Genomic DNA, 21,752 nt, shown 5'->3' on the forward strand with positions numbered 1-21,752 from the left:
TTACTTCCCGATACCTAATTAATCACCAATTATATTCCTCATTATCAAAATTAACCCCAATATATTCTCTAAATTACCATTTACACCCCCAGGCTCGCCCCGAGCCGAGTATAAATCCTCGCCGTGACTTTTTCGCTAATCTGCTCACTAGGATCGTCTCGAATCATAGATCACATATATATTCACATAATAATGTGGTCTCAACAATTATCGCATATATATACAGTTATGCCCACAATGGGCCAAAATTACGATTATGCCCTTTTAACCTATTCAAGGCCTACATGCATACTAATACACATAGTCATGCATCTCAAATATTCAAATAGTCATATAACATGCTTTAAATCATTAAATCACATATATTCCATTTATGCCCTCCCGGCACACTAATCAAGGCCCTTAAGCCTTATTAGTAAATTTGGGTCGTTAAAACTATCCCCTCCGAATGAGAATTTCGTCCTCGAAATTTACCTGGTTAACTGGGGATACTGATCTCGCATCACTGTCTCAGGCTCCCAGGTCGCCTCCTCGACTTTACTATTCCTCCACAACGCTTTAACAAGAGGGATCGTCTTTTTCCCCAATACTTTATCTTTTCGATCCAAGATCTGAACCGATTGCTCTTCATAAGAAAAATCTGTCTGTAACTCCAAATCTTCATACCTTAATACATGAATCACATCTGAGACGTACTTCCGGAGCATAGAAACATGGAATACGTCATGAACTTTAGACAATGATGGTGGCAAAGCTAATATGTAAGCCACCTGACTAATCCTTTCCAGGATCTCAAATGGGCTATTGAATCTAGGGCTTAGCTTGCCCTTTTTTCCAAACCTCCTCACCCCTCGTAGAGGTGAAACTCGAAGGAACACGTGATCCCCAACCTGGAACTCCACGTCCCTACGCTTAGGATTAGCGTAGCTTTTCTGTCTGCTCTGAGAGGCGACCATTCTAGCTCAGATCTTCTCTATAGCTTCATTTGTCCTCTAAACCATATCTGGCCCCAAATATCTCCTCTCACCCATCTCGTCCCAATGAATGGGTGATCTACACTTCCTCCCATACAACATCTCATAGGGAGCCACTCCAATCGTTGACTGATAACTATTGTTATATAAAAATTCAATCAACGGAAGATACTTACTCCATGAACCTTCAAAGTCAATCACACACGCTCTGAGCATATATTCCAATACCTAAATTGTCCTCTGAGACTATCCGTCAGTCTGAGGATGAAAGGTTGTTTAAAACTTCAACTAAGTCCCCAAAGCCTTCTGCAGACTACCCCAAAACTTGGAAGTGAAGATAGGATCCTAGTCTGACACTATAGACTTAGGAACCCCATGGAGACGTACAATCTCCCTCACATACAACTCTGCATACTGATCCACAGTATATGTCGATCTCACTGGAAGAAAATGGGCTGACTTGGTGTATCTGTCTACTATCACCCACATCGAGTCATGAAGCCCCACTGTCCTGGGTAAACCTCCCGCAAAATCCATAGTAATGTCCTCCCATTTCCATTCAGGAATACCCAAAGGCTGAGGCAACCCTGCTAGTCGCTGATGCTCAGCTTTCACCTGTTGACAGGTTAAGCATCTGGCAACGTACTCCACCACATCCTTCTTCATCCCGGGCCACCAATACAACGTCCGTAAATCTTGGTACATCTTCGTGGTACCCGGATGAAGCGAGTACGGCATCATATGAGACTCATCTAGTATCTCTCGTCTGATTCCCTCATCAGCTGGAACACATATCCGTCCCTGATACCTAAGTAACCCACCCTCATAAACAGAATAGTCCATAGCTACTCCCGCTAAGACATCCTTCCTAATCCTCTGTAACTGAGCATCTGCCAACTGTCCTTGTCTGATCCGCTCTAGCAGAGTCGGCTGCAGAGTAATATTGGCCAACCGGCCTACCACCAACTCTATCCCTGCTTTGACCATCTCATCAGCTAACTCCCTTGAGATCTGAATAGAACTATATAACTGACCTGGACCTCTCCGGCTCAATGCATCTGCCACCACATTGGCTTTCCCCGGATGGTAAAGAATATCACAATCATAGTCCTTTACCAACTCCAGCCAACACCTCTGTCTCATGTTCAATTCCTTCTGCGTAAAGAAATACTTCAGACCCTTATGGTCAGTATATTCCTCGCACTTCTCCCCATACAAATAATGTCGCCAAATCTTCAGTGCGAATACCACCGCTGCTAGCTCCAAATCATGGGTAGGATACCGCTGCTCATACTCCTTTAGCTGTCGTGATGCATAAGCTATAACCTTCTCATTCTGCATCAACACACAGCCTAAACCCAACCTTGATGCATCGCAGTAAACAACAAACTTCCCTTCCCCTGAAGGAAGACTCAACACTAGCGCTATAATAAGCCGTCACTTCAGCTCTTAAAAACTGTCTTTGCACTTGTGTGACCAAATAAACTTCAGATTCTTCCATATCAATTCTGTCATCGGTGCTGCCATCTTCGAGAAGCCCTCTACAAACTGTCTGTAGTAACCCACCAAACCAAGAAAACTCCGCACCTCTGAGGCGTTCCTTGGCCTTGGCCAATCACTAACTGCCTCTACCTTAGATGGATCCACCTTAATCCTATCTGTACCCACGTTATGTCCAAGGAATGTCACTTCTAGTAACAAAAATTCACACTTCTTAAACTTGGTGTACAACTGATGCTCCCTCAACCTCTAAAAAACCTGTCGAAGATGAAGCTCGTGCTCTGTCTCTGAACTGGAATACACCAAGATTTTGTCGATGAAGACAATAACAAACTGATCCAGAAAATCCTTGAACACCCTATTCATTAGATCCATAAAGGCTGCTGGGGCATTGGTCAAACCAAACGACATGACTAGAAACTCATAGTGCCCATACCGCGTTCGGAAGGTCGTCTTAGGTATGTCCTCATCCTTGATCCTCATCTGGTGATAACCAGATCGAAGATCAATCTTTGAGAACACCGTCTTACCCTGTAGCTAGTCGAACAAGTCATCAATCCTTGGTAGGGGATATTTATTCTTAATAGTCAACTTGTTCAATTCCCTGTAATCTATGCACATTCTTAAAGTCCCATTCTTCTTCTTCACAAATAGAACTGGAGCACCCCATGGTGAGTAACTAGGCCTGATAAACCGAAAATCCAGAAGCTCTTGCAACTGTATCTTCAATTCTTTCAGTTTCGCCGGTGCCATCCTATATGTTGCCCTCAACACTGGCTCTGTCCCCGGTGCCAACTCGATAACAAACTGAATCTCTCTACGCGTCGGCAACCCAGGCAAATCCTCAGGAAACACATCCAGAAACTCGCAAACCAATCTGGTTTCCTCCGGTCCTACTGGTTAAACTCTGGTGGTATCCACCACACTAGCTAGGAAACCTATACATCCACCTTGTAACAAGTCTCTGGCTCTCAACGTCGATATCCTGGGCACGCGAGGTCCATGTACCGCTCCCACAAAAACAAAGGGATCCTCGCCCTCTGGCTCAAAAGTCACCATCTTCTTCTTGCAGTCAATGGTAGCTCCATATCTAACCAACCAATCCATACCTAGAATCATATCAAAATCCTCCATAATCAATTCAATCAAATCTACTGATAACTCCCTACCATCAACTATCACCGGCAGTGCTCTAATCCACCTCCTAGATACTACCAGTTCCCCTATAGGCAAAACAGTCCCAAACCCTGAAACACAATACTCACTAGGTCTACACAGTCTATCAATCACCTTACTAGAAACAAATGAGTGTGTAGCACCAGAGTCAATCAATACAGTAAAAGGAGTGCCAGCACTAGAAAGCTGACCTGTCACTACTGAGGGACTAGCCTCGGCCTCTGCCTGCGTCAGGGTGAACACTCGAGCTGGAGTCAAGCTGTCCACCTTCCCTATATCTCCCTTCTTCACTATCGGGCAATCTTTCTTGAGGTGGCCCACCACCGCGCACACATAACAGGCCTTAGCCCGACACTCCCCCAGATGGCGTCTTCTGCACCTCGTGCAATCAGGATAAGTCCTACATGTATCACCGCCTCCTTGACGGCCTCCCTGAGTACCCCGACCTCTCCTATCATAACCAGGAGCGATCGAAGCATCAAGACTCTTCCTCTTCAAATCACTGGGGCCTCCGCCCCTACCAGAACTAGAATATGGAGGCACCGCCCTGCGGCCCTCCATCCTCACTGCACTCTCTCTCCATGTCTTATTCTCCGCTTCCTCAGCAGTAAGATCCTTCTCTACAGCCTGGGCATAAGTTGTCCCTCCATGCACTGTTGTAATTCTCACATCCCGGGCTATCGAAGTATTAAGCCCTCTAATGAATCTGTCCTGCCTAGCTGCATCAGTAGGCACAAGATCTGATGCAAATTCGCAAGCTTGTCAAACTTTAGGGCATACTCTCTAACTGTCATGCTGCCCTGAACTAACCCCACAAACTCATTTATCTTCGCTGCCCTGATGGCAACATTATAATACTTCTGACTGAATAGATCCTTAAATCCTTCCTAAGTTAAAGCAGTAACATCCCTGGTCTGTGATGCCACCTCCCACCAGATTCGGGCATCCTCTCTTAGCATATATGTAGCACAGGCCACTCTGTCAAGACCCTCTACCAATCAAGAATGGTAGTAATCATGATCATCCACTGCTTAGCCTTCAGTGGATCAGGTCCTCCCTCAAAGATCGGGGGATGCTGCTTCTTGAACCGCTCATACAACGGTTCCCATCTATTACCAACCTCAGCTGGTTGCACTACAGGTACCACTACAGGTGGCACAATAGGGGAAACACTCCCAGATGGAGACTGCTGCCGCAGAATTCGAATCTGTTCATCTTGGCTCTGAAGCCGAGCCTACATATCTGCCATTAGTTGCTGCCAGTTCTCAGGGACTAGCGGAGGGGTCTGGCCCTGATCATCATCTCTAGCCCCAGACCTGCCGGATAGTCGCGTGGATTTTCTTGGACCCATAATTATCCAAGTAAATCTGCAATCAGCGACTCGGCAATCAAACAATGATGATAGGGCAATAATCCTTTCATGATCCATCACTGGAACTCCAATCATTCACAAGCAATCAAGATATAACAATTTATCCAAATATTCATCCACACACATAGCAGTGCTGATAAGCACGCCTCAATAACATCATGCAATAGTCAAGGGCCAGGCCCTATCAGTATCGCATGCTCCCTATTAACCAAATAGATATCTACAGTCATATCTTATTCAAATCATTTAAGCACATAATCATGTATACACAATTACCAAACCCTGAGTCGAGCTTGTCTCTCGCGACGAATGTACATGTCCAGCCAGTCTTCAGGAACCCATAAACCTAGGACGCTCTGATACCAAGTTGTAATGCCCTGGATAGCCAAGGTCGTTACACTGTTTGTTTATAAAAGTGCTAGACTTGCTAATCAAGTCATTTAATTAAAAACGGGTTACTTAACTATAATGGAACTAGGGTTAAAAGATTTTGGTCTTAAAAGTCGTATTTCTATTAAATATCATTTCTTGTTTACACTGGATCCCAAAAATGATCAGATTACAATCACTTACAAAAGATTCACGATTTAAATACAACATTATCCATACTAAGGCAAGATAGACAGTTCAGCGATCCCTGTCCTGACCCACTCCTCGGCCAAGGTGACCGAACAGCTGACTATGTACATTCAGCCCCGCAGCTCTCCATCTCAGGACTAGTGTAACTTGCCTTTGCCTTTACCTACACCACGCAGCACCCGTGAGCCAAGGCCCAGCAAGAAAACACAATAACATAGCATAAGCAATCAACAGACAATCCAATATTTCACATTGCATAAACATGTTCTCAACCATATAAACATTTAGAATAACCAAGTATTCAGCATACTAAACATATAAACTCATATCATACACCAATTCACAAACGATTACTAGGGTTATTGCCCTCAGGCCGCACCCTCCATTATCCCACTGACTCCGGCCCACTTAAACCGAGCTCAGTGAATACAAAGCTATCCTTGGCTACCAGTGGCCAAGTCGCGCCCTGTGCGCAAATATTGTGTACGGCACCCTTGGGCCGCTATCACATGTCCCATGGCATAATACCATCATTGACATTATACAGATATCTGGAGCTCTTAGTCCCATCACAAACATATAACCGGGTGCAGTTTTCTTACCTTTGGATTTGCTAGCCTTGTTCACTGTGATCCTTGAGCACGATTCCCCCTTGAGCCCCAGCGCACAACTAGTCACAACCATAGATCAAAATCATCACTAAACCTCAAGTCCGAACCCTAGCCTCGGGACCAATCCCGAGCCCTCGGGAAGCTCCAATTCCACCAAACGGGTTGGTGGAATCGAACCCTGAACCCCCGGGCAAAGACCCTTGAAAATAACTCAAAAACCCCTTTCTGGAAACAGGGTAGCGCTACAGCGCTCTAAGGAGGGCGCTACAGCACTACAAGTAGAACCAAAACACCCTCAGAATGCTTGGCCTAGCGCTACAGCGCCCAAAGGCTAGCGCTGTAGCGCTAGTCACAGACAGCCACTACTGCATTTTTCCTTCCTGCGTTTTCCTCGAGCCAACCTTTACCAAAACTCTTCCAATCCCCAACCAATCTTAAAAACAAGCCTATTAACATACTCCACTCATCCCAAGCATCCCAAATACTCAAAACCCAAGCACATGCATCCCTAATCTCAAAATTGACCATAGCTGGTCCTAAACTCAGAAACTCAGCAAAACCATAGAAATCTCAGAGTTAAAACCAAAGTTCCTTACCTTTAACTAGAGAGTTGATGCTAGGATACCCTCTACTCTTCCTTGGCTTCCTCAACCTCAAATCCTTGGCTCCAATTCCCTAGAATTCCCCATCAATTCAGCTTAGATACCTTTGTTAAAAATTAAAACCAGAACTGAAGAAGCTTCAAAGTTTTACCTCAAGTGGAAGGTCTGTTCTTGCTAAACCCTTGCCGATTCTTCAAGCCTAACTCAGAAACCTTATGGCTCAACTTGATCTAGCTCTCCTCTGAACTTTTCTCCAAGAACCCTCAAGAAAATGGTGGAAAAAAGCTTAAACCAACCTTACCTTCCTTCCCTTCTTTCTCTTTCTTTTCTTTCCTTCTTTTCTTTCTTTTCATACTTCTATTTTATTCTACAAAATCCACTGAGCATAAAGCCTCAGTTATGCCTATCCTTATCTACCAAATGACCACAATACCCTTCCATTTAACTCTAACTCTTTTAATCCACCTAGGGGTATTTTGGTCATTTCACCCAATTCCCGCTAATTAATCACCAATTATATTCCTCATTATCAAAATTAACCCCAATATATTCTCTAAATTCCCATTTACACCCCAGGCTCGCCCCGAGCCGGGTATAAATCCCCGCCATGACTTTTTCGCTAATTTGCTCACTAGGATCTTCTCGAATCACAGATCACCGATGTATCCACATAATAGTGTGGTCTCAACAATTATCGCATATATACAGTTATGCCTGCAACGGGCCAAAATTACGATTATGCCCTTCTAACCTATTTAGGGCCTACATGCATACTAATACACATAGTCATGCATCTCAAATATTCAAATAGTCATATAACATGCTTTAAATCATTAAATCACATATATTCCATTTATGCCCTCCTGGAACACTAATCAAGGCCCTTAAGCCTTATTAGTAAATTTGGGTCGTTACACTAATACACTCGACTGGATGGACAAGTTAGCTAGTTGACCCCTGACTAGTTCTATTCCATCATTAATCAGCTCTTGCTGAAGCAGCTTTTCTATTCCGGATAAGGCTGCTAAATTTCCATAATTCTTCTGACTTAATGCAACTTCAACTACATTCTCTTTTCCTGGGTGGTATAGGATTTCACAGTCATAATCCTTTACTAGTTCTAACCACCTGCACTGCTTCATGTTGAGCTCTTACTGTGTGAAGAAATACATTAAGTTCTTGTGGTCCGTATAAATCTCACACCGTTCTCCATAAAGATAGTGGCGCCAGATTTTCAATGCGAAGACCACTACTGCCAACTCCATATCGTGTGTTGGATAACGTTGCTTGTATTCCTTCAGCTACCTTGAGGCGTAGGCTATAACTTTGTCATTTTGCATCAGCACACAACCCAAACCTTGCTTGGATGCGTCACAATATACTACAAACTTGTCGTTGGGTGTCGGTACGCAAAGTAATGGTGCTGAGCATAACTTATCTTTGAGCAACTGGAAGCTCTCTTGACAACTTTCCGCCCAGTTACACTTTTGCCATTTCCGGGTCAGGTTGGTAAGTGGAGTGGCTATCTTAGAAAAGCCTTCTATAAATCTTCGATAATAGCCTGCTAGCCCGAGAAAACTTCTAACTTCTGACGCTTTCTTAGGTCTTGGCCATTCCTTCATAGCCTCTACTTTAGCTGGGTCTATAGAAACTCCATCTTCGAATACTATATGGCCGACGAACGCTACTTGCGATATCCAAAATTCACATTTCTTGAACTTGGCATAAAGTTTATGCTCTTTTAGTCGCAGCATAGTCAATCTTAAATGTTCCTCGTGCTCGACTTCATCCTTGGAGTACACCAAACTATCGTCAATAAACACTATGATGAATTTGTCAAAGTAATCATTGAAAACCCGATTCATTAAATCCATAAATGCGGCTAGAGCGTTGGTAAGACCAAAAGACATAACTAGAAAGTCATAATGTAAATATCGAGTTCTAAAAGTTGTCTTTGGTATATCCTCTTCCCATACCTTGAGTTGGTGATAACCGGACCGTAGATCAATCTTTGAAAATATGGTCACTCCTCGAAGTTGATCAAATAAGTCGTCGATCCGAGGTAGCGGGTACTTGTTCTTAATTATCACCTAGGTCAACTCGCGTTAATCAATACACATTCACATGCTTCCATCCTTCTTCCTCGCAAATAGAACTGATGCTCCCCATGGCGAATGGCTCGGTCTGATGAAACTCAAGTCTAAGAGTTCTTGTAACTGCGTTTTCAACTCCTTGAGTTCTGTTGGGGCCATCCGGTATGGTGCCTTTAGGATAGGCTCGTTTCCTAGTACTAATTTGATTGTGAAGTCAATTTCCCGAGTAGGTTGTAACCCTGGTAAGTCGTCAGGAAATATCTCTGGAAATTCCTGTATAATTCGGACGTCTCCAACCATTTGTGGTGTTTCTTGTACCACATCAATGATGCTTGCTAAGAATGTGTGACATCCTTTCCCTGTCATCCTTTGAGCTTTGAGAGATGAGATAAGCGGTGTCCGTAGTCTTGAAACCTTTCCCATAAAACATAGTCTTTTACCATCAGGAGTTTCAAACGTCACTTGCTTACGTCTACAGTCAATGGTTGCGCCATGCCTTGCTAGCCAATCCATGCCCAATATTACGTCGAAGTCCTTGATCTCTAGCTCTATCAGGTCTTCTTCTAGTTATGTGTCCTTGACTTTGATTGGTACTCCTCGTACTATTCGTGATGATAGAAATACTTCGCCTGAAGGCAACTCTGTAACAAACCTAGTTCTAAATCTTGAACAAGGTTTGTCTAATTTCTCTATCATTCCTAACGATATATACGGGTGTGTTGCTCCCGAATCAAACAATACTGAACATATATTATCGAGGATAGGAATCTAATGTGTGACAACTTTGTTACCATCTTGCTGTCCCTCTTTTCTTCTTGTTTGAGCTGCAGACACTCCTTTTTCCGATGACGTTCCTAGCCACATTTGAAACAACCCTTGGTGTTTGCACAACACTCCCCAGGATGTCTTTTTTGGCACTTAGAGTACTGAGGGTATACTATATATCCCGACCTATTATTACCGTTGCTAGTTCGTGCTCTTTTGTCACCATCGACTTGCTTACTATCAGGGTACTTTCTTTCCTGGCCATTATTGTTGTGCTGGTGGTTCTTGTTGTTTCTACCATTTTGAGTCTGATTCTACTACCTGGGTTAAGACTTGCTTGCCTCCTCCTTACTAACACTTTCTTGGAGCCTTTCAACCTCTATAGTCGTTTCTAGAGCATCGGCGTAAGAAATGGTTCCAGGGTATGCAAGCTTGACTCCGAGCTCAATCTTGGGTCTGAGTCCCCTAGTGAACTTGGTAACCCTCAAGAAATTAGTTGGAACTAACTCTGGTGCAAACTTGGCTAAACGATCAAATTATGGAGCGTACTCAACTACCGTCAAATTTCCCTGCTTCAGACTTGCAAACTCTTCCACCCTTGTAGCGATAACAGCCGAGTTGTAATAATTTTTGTGAAATAGCTCCACAAATCTAGTCCAAGTCATGGTGGTGACATCATGAGTTTGCTGCACTAAATCCCACCAGATTCTAGCATCCTTTTTTAGAAGAGAAGAACTCAAGATATACGATCTGCATTGTCGAGGTTCATGTGTGCTAGGATAGGCTCTACATTTCTGAGCCATTGTTCCGCCTCAAAGGGGTCGGTTGTCCCTTAAAATTTTTGAGAGTGCTGCTTACGAAAACACTCATAGATTGGCTCTATGTACTGAGCTGGATAAGGCACATAGTTTTCCATCGGCCATCCCCCATACGGATATCCTACATGTTGGGGTGCTTGATCCGCTGGTTGAGGCTAGGGCTGATGCTGGGCTAAGGCTGTGACTATTGTCATTGTTGTTGCAGCAGTTCTTCTACTTATTGCTGTAATCTGACAATCTTAGCGGTGTTGTCAACTGGTGGCGATGCGTTTCTATTGGCAGCAGCATTGGTCGCACACGTTCCCCTTCTTCGGACTGGAGGGGCTTCGGTAGTCTCGTTGGCGGCACTGGAGGCATTGTCATTCGTGCGTGTAGACCTTCGTAGCGACAACTTCAATAAAGTTCTAACAGTTGAGAAAACATGTTAAAACTTACCCTAATAGGTTCTAAGGAAAAAGCTTAGTCTAAGGAAACATAACTCGAACCTATCAGTTATGATTTCTTATGAAAATTATATAAGCCTTCTTTATAAACTAGGGTGTGTTTCTATACTTAGAACAATAAGCCATATTTATTATTTTCTAAGTTTTTTTCTAACCACCCTATATGACTTAATTCTTAGGCTCGAAACTCGTCGTTGTTCCAAAGTTAACCATATTGAGGGAGGGTTGGGATCAGTAAAATTGTTCCCACTACTATGGCCCCCTAAACTCTCAATACAGACCCAAGTCCATTGATTTGTATCCACCCTCACCAAACTCAGTCATTATTTATTTATTTATTTAAATGTATTATGATTGTAAAAAAAATCAAACTCATACATGTCATTCAAAAATAACAACTTTATTCATTTAGAAAAAGATTTTCACTAAGTACAATCTTAAATTCAAAGATAAAGAAATAAATAAAGAAACTATACTAAAAATAACCAGGGTAAATATAAAAATCAGATCTTCTACATCTGACCCTTCATCTAAGATATCATCATCTATTTCTTCATAATCATCATTACTATGAGCCTCGAAACTACCTCGGGGAATATTCATTAAGATTTATGCTTTTGTTTATTAGTGAATTGAAATTCAAACTTAGAGGTAAACCTAAGTATAAGAAAATAAATTCTCATGGCTACCGGTAAATCACCTTCATCACCCATAGGCTCCCATAATACTTCTAATTTCGAAACTACAAAAGGAAAATCCTTAAAAAGCCTAATTACTAAGACATATTGTTCCATAACTCTCATCATAATTTGCTTAGTAGTTTGAAGCTAAACTATCTTTGAGTGAATCTGTCTAGCACTCCTATTGTATTCCTTTGTTCTCTAATCCTTTTCAATGCCTTAATGGCTCAATTATCTTGATAGGTCAAATCTCCATTCATTTTGACTAAGAACATAATGTCTAAAATGTTAGCTATAAACATAAACATAACAATATATAAACACTTACATTGGCGGTTAGATCCAGAGCTTTTGCGTGTGTATCAAGGAGAACTTCATTCATATGAACTGTGGTCTCTTATAACAACTGTAATGCCTTGACAAATTCTAAGACCTCGGACCATTGAAAACTACTACTAAGACATAACTACTATTTTTGGAATACATCAAGAAATAATAGAACTTTATTATAAAAATCCAATATACGAGATCCCATTGTTATTTACATCAAAACATTAAAGAAAATATAACCTTTAATTAATTGTTCGAAAAACAATTGCGGAAAAACATAAATACATAAATTAAAATACTTGAAATATCAACTTCATTCTCGATCTTCCAACAGTCCATCCCCAATAAACATGCCAATGCTGCCAAGAATCCATCCCGCCTTCCAAGCTTATTTTCCTGCACCATCTAAAATAAAAGGAATGAGCCTAATACCCAGCAAGGAAAATCTACTAAAAACATAACATAAATCATAAGACTATATATCATAAAACATGTACTATAAAACATATGACATAAAAAGTTATACTATAAATCATACGATGTAAAAACGTATATCATATAAACATAGGACTACAATATTAATGGCTATTAACTCATTACCATAGCATGTGATAAAACCATCTAGGTCCTCAGTCTACTAATCGTGGTAGGTTAGATCACAAAATAGTATATGATAACCCATCTAGGTCCTCTGTCTACTAATTGAGGTAGGGTAAATCATAACTCTAATCTACGATAATGATAAAAATCTTGGGATTCATATGCTATCTAAGCAACTATAATACCCAAGTGACTATAACATAAAACATATTCATATACATATATAACATACCAACATATCATAATACATATAATCTAACATACTTTCCTTATAAAAAACCGGGATATTGGAGACAAGAACGGGATTGGAAAACTCCTAAAACCAACAGTAAAAATCACGAATTTCTAAAGAAATGGAGGTGAAAAGGAGATCTAAACCATCAAGATCAAAACATACCAAAAACCTTAAGTTTCAAGAAACTTAAACACTTACCCAAAAGCCATAAAATCAAGTTAGGATCTAAAAGAAAAAGAAGAAAATAAAAGAACTATAATGAACTAAATCTGAGGATAAGAATACCTTGAATAGTCTAGGACTTTGGTCTACACCTCAATACTGAAATGTCACTCTATCTTACTTCCCAAGTGTTTAGAAAAGCTTAGATTGGAAAACTTTTAAATCCCAAAACCCTAGTGTTTTCTCTCTAGAATAAACTTAGCAGATTGGAGGCTCTGAAGGATGCTTGAATAGTGAATGAAATGGTTGAGTGAAAGGTCCCATTTATAGAGTTCAAGGAGTGAAACTAACCCATTTTAAAAAGAATCAATAAATTAATAATAATTGAATAAATTTGAATTTTTGGTTCAACAAATGCCCAAAACTTGGTCAAAAACAGTCAAGAGCAAATCTAGGTTGTTGAGGGATGTTTCTAATTCGGTTTCCACAAAGTTTCGAAAATGCCATCAAGGGTCGATATATTGCCTATATATCGCCCCCTATAGGCAATATATCGCCTACCTTTATGCCCCGAGCCTTTGTGGTTTCATTTGTGTGAAGTTGACGTGTTTTTCGTATCATCCTTTGGCAATATATCGGCCATATCGATGGTGCTGCTGCTACTGCGGCTCCACCACCACCACCACCACCACCACTACCATTACCACTACCACTACCACTAGCTTACTGCTACTTCTACTAGCTACTGCTACTGCTGCTGCTGCTGCTGCTACTACTACTACCTCTACTAGCCACTGCTACTACTACCACTACTACTGCTACTACTACTACTAGCTACTTCTACTGCTGCTGCTGCTACTACTACTACTACTAGCTACTTCTACTGCTGCTGCTACTACTACTACTACTTGTACTACTACTAGCTACTTCTACTGCTGCTGCTACTACTACTACTACTACCTCTACTAGCCACTGCTGCTGCTGCTGCTTCTGCTACTACTACTACCTCTACTAGCCACTGCTATTGCTGCTGCTACTACCACCACCACCACCACCACCACCACCACAACTACCACTACCACTACTACCACCACCACCATTACTACCACTACCACTACCATTACCATTACCACTACCACTACCACCACCAGTACTACCACCACCACTACTACCACTACCACTACCACTACCACTACCACTACCACTACCACTACCACTACCACTACTAGCTAAGTAAAATTCTAAGATGCTACAACGAGACACCATCAAATATCTCAAGATATTTATGTAAATGATATTTAAATTTTATTATTCTTGTGTTATTTGAATCTGTAATTGAATGTACTGATTCCACACCCAGACGTGTAGGGCCCATATTTTCTTGTAAGGGTCAATTTCCCACTAAGACTCTCTATAAATAAGGGATTTATTCATTCATTAACCCTAAGTGAAAAATTACAAGAGGAGAAGCTAGAGATTTCTTTTGAAAGCACTTTACATACAAAACCCTTCGAATTGTATTCTTTCTCATGCTTGAGAAACTCAATTGAACCATGTTTCTTCTGTCTTGAGTCTGAGACTTCTGCGATTAATAAAAGTGCAAGTGGACGTAGGACATTACCAATTCATGGGGCTGAACCACTATAAATTTCTTTGTGACGTTTTCTTGATTTTAGTTCGTTATAATTCTTTGTTGTCGTTTAAAGTGACTCAGTGTCGTTGACCAAAACGCTAGTCAACATTTTGGTGCTTTCATTGAGAGCTGAAATCTAAGGTCTTATTTTATTAGATCCATCTGAAGCAATGACTATCACTACTAGAAGCCAGGGTCAAGAGCCACAAAGGGGGAACCCTAACACTACCCATCTTGGCTGCTCCTCGAGCAGTTAGATCCTTTCTTTGTGCCATGTTCATCCATTTTCTCTTCCTAGAAAACCTATCTCTACCAGCCACATTTGGGCATGATGAGCCCATGTGGACATAGGAGAAGAGCTGCACCCCGACCTTGAATAACTGTAAGGGGTTGTGGGACAAATGCAGGAGCAATTTGTTGCCATGCATGAAAGTCATGTATCTGCTCAAGAGGCTATATCTGAAGCGCTCAACAAACAATGACAAGAGTTTCAAGCCTCGTTGGATCAAAGACAACAAACCCTTGAAACTCGCCAAGATGAAGTTGACAGTCACAATGCTAAGGCGGCAAGGTTGCTAGAGGTTTTCCTGCCACAAAATCAAGCAGCGAGATCTCGACCAGTGGATCCTCAACCTTAAAACATTGGTCAGGAAAATCCTGAAGCCTAGTGACTAGCTAGTCAAGCTCCAGGACCTGCCCACTGATCATAGTCTCGTGGCCAAGTGTTCCCTCCTAGACCAGCTAGAAGTCATCACTTCCATAGGGGAGCTCAGTGAAGGGTGCAACGACAAGATATCCCACCTAGGGGGAATGTGCAGCCTGAAGGACCGTTTGTCCCACCAAGGCAGCACGAACCAGTGAACTATCCTGTGAGACCACCTCCTGGTCCTCCTCGAGCAGACAGTCAAAATGCTGGGGGTGACCAAGAAGGGGAAGTGTCTTTAATCAACTTAGGGAAGGCAACGTGTCCAATGTTGTTAGATCCGTTGCATTGATAATCCCACAGGCACCACAAGCAGGGGTTACTACAATCCCAATTTCAGCACCGGATGTTGTGCCACTAGTTGCTACTGCATTCCAGGTGCAATTGGATGCTCTTACTCAAATGGTACAAGAACTAACAGCCCCAAAGCTCACTAACACTCGACCTAGAAAGAAGGAAATGGTCTCCTTTCTCTGATCGGATCAATGCTCTGATAGTACCACCCAAGTTTAAGATGCCAACTTGGAAGATGTATACTAAAAGGGAAGATCCTGTCTCACATGTTAACAATTTTGAGATACAAATGGACCTCCAACGGGTTAGAAACAACGTCCATTGTAGGATCTTTCCAACTACTTTAGCCGATTCTACTAAAAAATGGTTCTTCAAACTGGAGCCAGGAACCATTACATCCTAGGATACATTTGTGAGGCTCATTTACTCATAATCCTTTGCTGCCTGTATCCCACCTGCTGAACTCAATGACCTTGTTGACATTAAGCAAGGGTCGAATGAGCCTCTAAAGGACTATGTGCAAAGGTTCATTCAAGAGGTTGCCCGGTAAAAGACGGTCAACGACGATGGAAAGTTGATGGCCATCATGGCTGGAATCCAAGTAAAGGGTCCTCTGTAGATTAATCTAAGGAGGAAAACCATCTACTCAACAAGGGAGTTCTTATATCAAGAAGACAAGTTCATTAAACTAGAAGAGGCCATTAATAGAGCAGATTAAGCCAATTAGGTAGGTACCAGTACTATCGCTCCAGCCGAGAATAATGGAACTCCAAACCAGACAACCAATGGTAATGTTAATGGAAATAAAAAATGACAAAGAAGTGGAAAATGAAATAACAACTGGAACAGTGGAAATAATAATGACAACAAAAGGCCCAAAACAAATGATGAGCCACAAGAGAACAATCCTTGTTTTACCACCTACTCTACGCTCTTGGGGTCACAAGCAAAAGTATTTCAAGCTACATAAACCGAGGTGCCTTATAGGAAGCCTAATTCAATAAGGAAAGACATAAGTAAGAGGGATACGAACAAAATCTGTTGTTTCCATAACGTCTATGTACATGACACCAACTAGTGTAACCAACTTAAGGATGAAATCAAATTTCTCATCCAGCAAAATCATTAGGCCATGAGAAGGTATGTTCAACATCATGTTGATCAAAGCTAACCTGCTGCGACCAATCCGGATGCACCAGCTGAACCATTACAGCCAGCCCCAGTAGCTGGTCGGCTAGACATGATATACGGAGGACTGTACCTAGTAGGAAAAAGTAGAAAAGCCTTATAACGCAATGCTCGGACACTTTGCCACGAACCGGTGAATGAAATACTCGCAGTCGAGGAGCATACTCGTAAAACCCCTCGCTATGAATGTATGCCAATAAGATTCACTAAGAATGATGCCACGCGCGTTAGATTCCTGCATAATGAACCTTTGGTAATCGAGGCCCAGATTGCGAACATGATTGTAGCATAGACGATGATAGATCACGGTTCCTCAATAAACATCCTTTTCAAAACAACCCTTGAAAGAACGAAGTTGTCTCTTCGGGACATAGAACCATGCACGCAAACTTTATATGGTTTTACTAGAAAATGGATGACTTCAGCATGAACAATCAAGTTAGCAGTAATAGTGGGAATTTCACCTGCAAACACCACGGTTATGGCTATGTTTGTTGTGGTCGATATTCCCTCAGCTTTCAATGCCTGCTTAGGAAGACCAATCTTGATTGACTTATCTATGTTTCATCTCATGATGAAGTTTCCTACCAATGTCAAAATCAGATGTGCAAAAGGAAACCAGAGAGAGGCTCGGGAATGCAATAATTCTTCCATTAAAACTTCTAAGAAAGACTTGGCCATGACCAACATGATATTTTTTGGACCAGCGATTAGCAAGCCAACAACAGAAATGAGAATAAGCAATGTCGAGCAACAAGGTAATACCTCATTAGAAGAGGCGAGCAGCTCCAAATAAGGAATTTCCCAAAACGAAGAATAAGATATTGATCCTTGCTTTGGGGCCTTTGATAATGGGGTGGGACAAATTTAAGACCTGAAGGAAGTCCCACTAGACTAGGATGAGCCAACAAGAACAGTCAAGATTGGGAAAAATTTAGCTAAGGAAGTCAAGTCTGAACTTATAAACTTCTTAAGGAATAATCAAGACATGTTCACTTGGTCGCACAAGGATTTGGTTGGCATAAGCCTCGTAATTATCAGCCATGTACAACAAAAAATGAGGCTCATCATTAAAGAGAGCTCAAAGGCCTTAAAAGAAGAAGTCCAAAGGCTAAAATAAAATGAGTTCATAAGAAAGGCCTTCTACCCCGAGTGGGTTTCTAATCCCGTCCTAGTACCAACATCTAATGGAAAATGGAGGACTTGTGTGGATTTCACTGATCTAAACAAGGCATGCCCAAAGGATTGCTTCCCCCTACAAATAATCGACCAGTTACTCGATGCCACTGCAGGGAATGAAATCCTCACATTTATGGATGCTTACTCGGGGTACAGGCAGATCAGTATGCACCCTTCTGATGAGGAACATACCAGTTTTAGAACTGACGTAGCTTTGTATTGTTACAAAGTAATGCCTTTTGGACTAAAAAAACACTGGTGCAACATACCAACGACTAGTAAATATGATGTTCAGAGACCAAATAGGAAAAAACATGGAGGTCTATGTTGGCGACATGATGGTGAAGTTAAAAGAGGTGTGGGGCATGTGAATGATCTATTAGAATGCTTTGCCATCCTTAAGCATTACGATATGAAATTTAACCCCTTAAAGTGTTCATTTGGGGTAAGCTTAGGCAAGTTTCTAAGTTTCATTATCAATGCAAGAGGTATAGAAGCTAACCCAGAAAAAATCAAAGCGTTGATCGATATGAAATCCCCAACCAAGATGAAGGAAGTACAGAGCCTGACAGAATGAATTGCAGCCCTCAGAGTGTGAACCTCAGAGCTGAGAAGTTTAGTTGGCAGTGGCGGATGAATTCAAGTTGCTCGTGTTCAGAGTGGTTAAGTAGACTGGGCATAGCATTACAGGAGTGTTGCAGATGATAGTTGGGGTTGGAAGCCTCCATCTGCACCTGAAAGCGCAGAGATGCTTGCTAGCATGTGAGCAAATGGTGTGGGGTTAATGTAAGGATACAGGCAGATAAAGAGTATTAAATGGAAGCCAAAAAGGCGTTGACCTCTGGTTTGAGGAGGAAAGTTCAGGTTTGTCTAAGAATTGGTTAGTGGATGGGCAGAGCTTCCTTGAGGTATATGAAGATGAGAGGTCATAAACAAGGAGTTGCACTAAGTACTTGTGGCAGAGGGATGCCAGGAAATGGTATTCGGACCGAGATATTGGCATAATGGGCTGGAAAGAACTCAGGTGGTGATTTGACAAAAGAGGTTATAAAGGCATAGTCTGAGCTGGGAAGACTAATAGGCTTATAAGTTTGATTTGAAATGATAAGGTAATGACAATCTATATCAATGAGTTTTGTGAGTTGGGTAACTTATTTTGGAAAGCTGGTACGGGTGGTAGTAGTTGGAAATGACGGCTCAGTTTAGGATTAAACTCTGATATGGGTCAGAGCGTTAGGGTCGCTCCAATGTATGGGGTTTTTCGTCTGTGTTTAGGCGGCAGTGAAGACCATGATAGTTGTGATTTGGGGAATGAGGTTAGAGCTTGAATGTCGTAGGGAAGGAGATGCAAAGGACAATACTTCCATTGGTGGAATTCAGTAAGGACCCACTTTTGGAAACCAAGGTAAAAAAACCCCAAGCAGTGCGATGGCACTTAATTTCTGATAGGAAGGGGGTTTGATTGTAAAGATAGTCGTCGGGATGGTGACGGGAACCAGTGAGATTGTTTGGTATGCACCTAAGGCAGAGGACGTCACCTGGAAGGATATCAGGTGAGGGTACACTTTCTATATAAATGATTGATGTGTTAGGATAGATTTCCATGGTTAGGGAAATAGAAGATTAGGATGTTTGGCTATAGAAGAAGTCTGAGGCTAGTTCCTCGAAGACGATTAGTTAGTTGAATGGTTCGCGTATTTGGTTACCTAACAAGCTGGGAGGATTCGATGTTGAGGATGTGCCTCAAGGGTATTGTGCGGGTGGAAGGTATTAGTGTTTGTTGAGGAGGAATTAGACACTTCCAGAAGAGAAACTGGGATGCAAGTAATTGAGAGATTCATGGTGAGAGCAATAGAGCTCGTTATATGGAAGCCTCGACATGGGCCAGAGTGAGAGTGAATCTGTTAAGAGACAACCATGGATTGTAGGGGATAATAGTTGGAGTATTTCAATTGGACAGAATGGGAACTAAGATGATCAGTAGGAAATTCAAATGGGTATACAAGGAAAGGTTGGGAGTACTTCAAGGTTGGACTACAAGTAGGTTTGATATCAGGAACATTGTGGGAAAAAAATGGTACTGGTTTGATAGAAAGAATTACTGAAGCAGTCGAAGAAATTCAATTCAGTTCAGACAGAGCATCATGTTGTGGGAACTGTCGGTATCGTTTGCTAAGGATGGAGAGTTTTAAATGCTAAGTTATAAGACAAGACAATGCTTCTAGGAATTGATCTAAGATCTGGTTATTACCAGCTAGAGATCAAGGAAAGAGACATTTCAGGAATTACTACTTGTACCGAGTAGGGTGTGATGAATTGGTAACAAAGGTTCTTAACTGGTTCAAGCTTCAGCAACACAGGTAAGTTCTTCAAGAAGAAAACACAAGAGTGATATGGACAAGTCTCCTTCAGGTTTAAAGGCGGTATGTCAGATTACTCTCCAATCAGAGTGACACGCGAGTGACTATTACGCTGAAGATGTCAGTATTAAGGAAGCAGGGTCACAGGTAAGACTCCATGAAGAGTCAGTTTGGTCTCGCCGGGGGTACTCATAATAATAATACAAGAAGGAGAGGGGTCGGGTATGAAGAGATTTGGCTTGAAGTCATAAAGAAGCTACTGAAGAACGTCTCAGGGACATGAAGCACAACAAGACTGGCAAGCGCGTCATCTACCACATGAGTGTCTTCGCAGACAGCTACACCAGAGATTAGAGGAACAGTAAAACTTGAAGATTAGACTGAATGGATAGTGTTAGATTAGAAGTTTAGAAGACAGGGTAAGAATTGACTAGCACTTTGTGATGCAAGAATATACGTGTTATGATTGAATATAGAAGGGTAGCATGAAGGAACCTAATTTTGGTAAAAATATGAAACTATGAGGGTGCATCACAGGTTGGGGCATGCCCAGACTCAAGTTGATGTGAGGATGGATCAAGTCTCGTGGAAGGTAAAATGGGAACATGATCGATATACTTGAAATGATTAATAGGCAGTGTATGTGTAGTGTAAGTTAACGAGCGTTTGGTCATTTGTAAGAAGGATAACCTTGAGATAAAGATTTAGTGAAATGTAATGGATGGGTAGTTGGTGTTGGGAGTCCTCGACTGTACGAGGAGAGGATTCAAGTGGAGATGGATCTCTTACTTGGGAGATGTGTGTCAATTAAAAAGAACGCCATAGATTACAATGGAATGGACAAGGTAACGATTGGGATTGGTATGGCATTAATGTGTGGTGATGAACAGGTACGTATTCCTTTGGGCAATGGAATCCAAAGTGATGGTTAGGTGGGAACAGGGAAGAATCCTGTCAAGGTATTACGAGTTAGGGTACCAGGATTGGATGAACGGTCCGATGAAAATTTGGCGTGGAGATGGGCATTTTAAATGGATATTGTTCCACCTCCTAGGGTATGTTGTACCAAGAAGTTTGAGCGGGTGACAAAATCTAGTAAGCTCGAATGTTGAAAGGTAAAGTGATATGATGGTGGATCATAGGAATGGACCACATTAGATTAAAAGTAAAGTGATTGGACAGAAAAAAAAGTTAGAACTCAATTGAATGAGATAGCGTAACTTGGTTCGTATGCACTGGTAGTGGGACAGAGCATTGCTAACGCTAAGTTGAGACCCGTTGGTTTTTCCAAGTTTTGGAAAGGAACCAGAGAGCAAAGAGAATAGAGTGGGAATCTGGAATTACTGATTGGTTGCAGATAGGATAGCAATCTGAGGGCTTATTAGTTCTGTTAAGGGATTAAGCGTTGAATGTATAAATATTTGGGATATTAAGAAAAGTATAGTCTTTGATGAG

This window comes from Humulus lupulus, chromosome 5 (genome assembly GCF_963169125.1).
Source record: "Humulus lupulus chromosome 5, drHumLupu1.1, whole genome shotgun sequence".
NCBI classification, from domain to species: Eukaryota; Viridiplantae; Streptophyta; class Magnoliopsida; order Rosales; family Cannabaceae; genus Humulus; species Humulus lupulus.